Here is a 5,000-nt window from a genome sequence, read left to right on the forward strand (position 1 = left end):
TAATTTGTGCCTTAACCTAACCTAATTTGTGCCTTAACCTAACCTAATTTGTGCCTTAACCTAACCTAATTTGTGCCGTAACCTAACCTAATTTGTGCCGTAACGTAACCCATGTTGTGCCGTAACGTAACCCATGTTGTGCCGTAACGTAACCCATGTTGTGCCGTAACGTAACCCATGTTGTGCCGTAACGTAACCCATGTTGTGCCGTAACGTAACCCATGTTGTGCCGTAACGTAACCCATGTTGTGCCGTAACGTAACCCCATGTTGTGCCGTAACCTAACCCATGTTGTGCCTTAACCTAACCCATGTTGTGCCTTAACCTAACCCATGTTGTGCCTTAACCTAACCCATGTTGTGCCTTAACCTAACCCATGTTGTGCCTTAACCTAACCCATGTTGTGCCTTAACCCTAACCCACGTTGTGCCTTAACCTAACCTACGTTGTGCCTTAACCTAACCCATGTTGTGCCTTAACCTAACCCATGTTGTGCCTTAACCTAACCCATGTTGTGCCTTAACCTAACCCATGTTGTGCCTTAACCTAACCCATGTTGTGCCTTAACCTAACCCATGTTGTGCCTTAACCTAACCCATGTTGTGCCTTAACCTAACCCATGTTGTGCCTTAACCTAACCCATGTTGTGCCTTAACCTAACCCATGTTGTGCCTTAACCTAACCCACGTTGTGCCTTAACCTAACCCACGTTGTGCCTTAACCTAACCCACGTTGTGCCTTAACCTAACCCACGTTGTGCCTTAACCTAACCTACGTTGTGCCTTAACCTAACCCATGTTGTGCCTTAACCTAACCCATGTTGTGCCTTAACCTAACCCATGTTGTGCCTTAACCTAACCCATGTTGTGCCTTAACCTAACCCATGTTGTGCCTTAACCTAACCCATGGTGTGCCTTAACCTAACCCATGGTGTGCCTTAACCTAACCCATGGTGTGCCTTAACCTAACCCATGTTGTGCCTTAACCTAACCCATGTTGTGCCTTAACCTAACCCATGTTGTGCCTTAACCTAACCCATGTTGTGCCTTAACCTAACCCATGTTGTGCCTTAACCTAACCCATGTTGTGCCTTAACCTAACCCATGTTGTGCCTTAACCTAACCCATGTTGTGCCTTAACCTAACCCATGTTGTGCCTTAACCTAACCCATGTTGTGCCTTAACCTAACCCATGTTGTGCCTTAACCTAACCCATGTTGTGCCTTAACCTAACCCATGTTGTGCCTTAACCTAACCCATGTTGTGCCTTAACCTAACCCATGTTGTGCCTTAACCTAACCCATGTTGTGCCTTAACCTAACCCATGTTGTGCCTTAACCTAACCCATGTTGTGCCTTAACCTAACCCATGTTGTGCCTTAACCTAACCCATGTTGTGCTTAACCTAACCCATGTTGTGCCTTAACCTAACCCATGTTGTGCCTTAACCTAACCCATGTTGTGCCTTAACCTAACCCATGTTGTGCCTTAACCTAACCCATGTTGTGCCTTAACCTAACCCATGTTGTGCCTTAACCTAACCCATGTTGTGCCTTAACCTAACCCATGTTGTGCCTTAACCTAACCCATGTTGTGCCTTAACCTAACCCATGTTGTGCCTTAACCTAACCCATGTTGTGCCTTAACCTAACCCTGTTGTGCCTTAACCTAACCCATGTTGTGCCTTAACCTAACCCATGTTGTGCCTTAACCTAACCCATGTTGTGCCTTAACCTAACCCATGTTGTGCCTTAACCTAACCCATGTTGTGCCTTAACGTAACCCATGTTGTGCCTTAACGTAACCCATGTTGTGCCTTAACCTAACCTATAATGTGCCTTAACCTAACCTAAAGTGCGCCGTAACCTAAACTATATTGCGCCTTAACCTGACGCACGTTGTCGCTGAACCTGCTCTGTAATTGTTATGCAACCCGTTAAAGTAGTGTAGTGTTGCCTAACCGCAACCCTCGCAATATAGTTCGCTACTCGCACTGCCCGGTCCCCTGTGTATCGCGTCATGTTAAACACCTTGCAGGTGTTGCTGACTTTCCACATGCTCCTGCTATACACTGTAGTGTGGATAGCAGCAGGACGTACATGCCCCCCCCCCCTTCCCCCCTGCCTTCGCAAGCTGGTCGGTGAGAAGTTTGCATGTTCAATGCCCTTCGCATGCCGACGTACTCAGCCTACGTTGTGGTACGGCCTGTCACCTGTCCGCCGATGTACGCAAAACCCACAAACTGTACTGCACATTGCTCCGTATGTACTGAATGATACATCGTGGCCCATGTGACCGTATGACGACAGCGCCTAGCAACGGCGGACCATACAGTCCAAATATTGTGCACGCAGCTACGTGTCGTCTCCCTATAAGAGCTGGATTGCAGTGTGGTACGCCATACAGACGTGTGGGAGGAACGGACGCCCTGGATGGCGATCAGCATGAGCAGTCTGTTGATGTAGTGGAGCGTGTATTCGGACGTAGTCGTCTCTTCTCACACACCGTGATAGCATGTTGCACCGCGTTCCACATCTGCGACATGCTGCAGAGGCGGGCTGACAGTCGTTCGCGCAATGGACACCGCATACGTACGGGGTCTACCTTCCACGTGTTCTCTAGGCGTGCACATGTTGTTGCGTCTATGTGGGCAGACGTAGTGTGTTGTGACACCTGACACAGGCATGCAATACTCGTTGCAAATGCGATGGACGTGTACGTTTGCTGGTGACGTTACGCAAATGAACAACCGGTAACCCGTTGTGGTGCGGTTGTTCTCGCTAGAGGTGAATCAGTGTTGGCGACGATCGGTCGAGCTATTAACCGGTTGTTTCAGGATACCCACCATGCCCACGAACGTGAAAGGGGACCCACCATGCCCACGAACGTGAAAGGGGATCTGGGTGTGAGGCGATACGCGGCGGTGGCTGGGTGGGACCGTCCCCGGCCGGTGAGGGGGGGCCGCCCGGCGTGCTGGCAGCGCGGTGCGTGGGCGCACGCGCTACAGCCGGCTGGTGGGGGCGGCCGGTGGCAGGCGCGCCGGCCGACGGACGCGGCAGGCGGCGCAGCTGCGCGCCGGCGCCCCCTGCTCGCGGCGCCTTGCGGCCAAAGTAGGTCCTCGCGGGCCCGGTGCGAAGCGCGGTGGCCATCTGCAGTGTGCTGGTCCGATTGAGGACTTTGTGCGCTGAGGATGCGCCGCCGCCCGGCGCTCGGCGCCGCGACGCCGTCTGCTGCTCGGTCGCCCCAGCGGTTCTCGCAGGTGGTTTGTATCGCAGCTGTGCGGACGTGTTGGCGCGTGCGCTGTGCTGGGAGAGTTCGCTTCGGCACCCAAGTAGGGCTTTTGTCCTTCTGTGGCGCTGGCGTTGGAGCTGCCGGTCACCGTAGGTGGCGCGTGTTGTCTCCCGCCGGCAATGCCACGACAGCACGCTCCCGGGCCTCTGTCGGCAGCGGCAAGCTCAGTTGGGAGCACGGGTGGTCGCACCTAAAGCGTCTACTCGCCTAACTCCGGGCGATTGCGCCTCTCTCGAACCCGACCAAGTACTTAGGACGGCGCTGCGCGCCGCCGGGACCTGAGAGGGTTTCGAGGTGTGTTGTGCAGGGGAGCTCAGCCTCCTCCTGTTTGCAGAATAATTGAGCGGACGCTTGCGTGTTCGCGCGGGCCCCCGGGACACACTCCCGGGCGGCCGGCTGCTCAGCTCTAGTTGACGCAGCTCCCTGGTTGATCCTGCCAGTAGTCATATGCTTGTCTCAAAGATTAAGCCATGCATGTCTCAGTACAAGCCGCATTAAGGTGAAACCGCGAATGGCTCATTAAATCAGTTATGGTTCCTTAGATCGTACCCACGTTACTTGGATAACTGTGGTAATTCTAGAGCTAATACATGCAAACAGAGTCCCGACCAGAGATGGAAGGGACGCTTTTATTAGATCAAAACCAATCGGTCGGCTCGTCCGGTCCGTTTGCCTTGGTGACTCTGAATAACTTAGGGCTGATCGCACGGTCCTCGTACCGGCGACGCATCTTTCAAATGTCTGCCTTATCAACTGTCGATGGTAGGTTCTGCGCCTACCATGGTTGTAACGGGTAACGGGGAATCAGGGTTCGATTCCGGAGAGGGAGCCTGAGAAACGGCTACCACATCCAAGGAAGGCAGCAGGCGCGCAAATTACCCACTCCCGGCACGGGGAGGTAGTGACGAAAAATAACGATACGGGACTCATCCGAGGCCCCGTAATCGGAATGAGTACACTTTAAATCCTTTAACGAGTATCTATTGGAGGGCAAGTCTGGTGCCAGCAGCCGCGGTAATTCCAGCTCCAATAGCGTATATTAAAGTTGTTGCGGTTAAAAAGCTCGTAGTTGGATTTGTGTCCCACGCTGTTGGTTCACCGCCCGTCGGTGTTTAACTGGCATGTATCGTGGGACGTCCTGCCGGTGGGGCGAGCCGAAGGCGTGCGACCGCCTCGTGCGTGCTCGTGCGTCCCGAGGCGGACCCCGTTGAAATCCTACCAGGGTGCTCTTTATTGAGTGTCTCGGTGGGCCGGCACGTTTACTTTGAACAAATTAGAGTGCTTAAAGCAGGCAAGCCCGCCTGAATACTGTGTGCATGGAATAATGGAATAGGACCTCGGTTCTATTTTGTTGGTTTTCGGAACCCGAGGTAATGATTAATAGGGACAGGCGGGGGCATTCGTATTGCGACGTTAGAGGTGAAATTCTTGGATCGTCGCAAGACGAACAGAAGCGAAAGCATTTGCCAAGTATGTTTTCATTAATCAAGAACGAAAGTTAGAGGTTCGAAGGCGATCAGATACCGCCCTAGTTCTAACCATAAACGATGCCAGCCAGCGATCCGCCGCAGTTCCTCCGATGACTCGGCGGGCAGCCTCCGGGAAACCAAAGCTTTTGGGTTCCGGGGGAAGTATGGTTGCAAAGCTGAAACTTAAAGGAATTGACGGAAGGGCACCACCAGGAGTGGAGCCTGCGGCTTAATTTGACTCA

At 52.9% G+C, this 5,000-nt stretch overlaps 1 non-coding gene across 1 annotated transcript in view; it reads left to right on the plus strand.

Annotated features, from left to right (window-relative positions):
* Positions 1 to 3,709: 3,709 nt before the first annotated feature.
* LOC126452735 (small subunit ribosomal RNA) overlaps positions 3,710 to 5,000 on the plus strand; it is a 1,909-nt gene continuing 618 nt past the window's right edge. Inside the window, exon 1 of the ribosomal RNA XR_007584717.1 lies at positions 3,710 to 5,000. This exon is cut by the window's right edge and continues 618 nt beyond it. This is a non-coding gene — a ribosomal RNA (small subunit ribosomal RNA).

This window comes from Schistocerca serialis, unplaced genomic scaffold (genome assembly GCF_023864345.2).
Source record: "Schistocerca serialis cubense isolate TAMUIC-IGC-003099 unplaced genomic scaffold, iqSchSeri2.2 HiC_scaffold_911, whole genome shotgun sequence".
Classification (NCBI taxonomy): domain Eukaryota; kingdom Metazoa; phylum Arthropoda; class Insecta; order Orthoptera; family Acrididae; genus Schistocerca; species Schistocerca serialis.